This window comes from Plasmopara halstedii (genome assembly GCF_900000015.1).
Source record: "Plasmopara halstedii genome assembly, contig: Scaffold_1211, whole genome shotgun sequence".
NCBI classification, from domain to species: Eukaryota; Oomycota; class Peronosporomycetes; order Peronosporales; family Peronosporaceae; genus Plasmopara; species Plasmopara halstedii.
In genome coordinates this window covers 714,314-714,522 of record NW_020188126.1, presented here as the reverse complement: position 1 = coordinate 714,522, position 209 = coordinate 714,314, and positions in this window count along the sequence as shown.

Sequence of the window (209 nt, the reverse complement as noted above, 5' to 3'; positions counted from 1 at the left end):
TTGAGTGCTCAACCATACCAAAAGCGGCTAAAAGGTGGTGGTCGCAGACCACTTCTAGCTCTCGAGGACCTACTGCTGGACGCTATTATCGACCGCCGTCTTCGCAAAGTGAAGGTCACACGAGAATGGATTGGGTTGGCTACACGTGAGCTTTACGGATCGCTGGATGAAGGTGGATCTGCTTTTGTGGCGTCTGATGCTTGGATTAT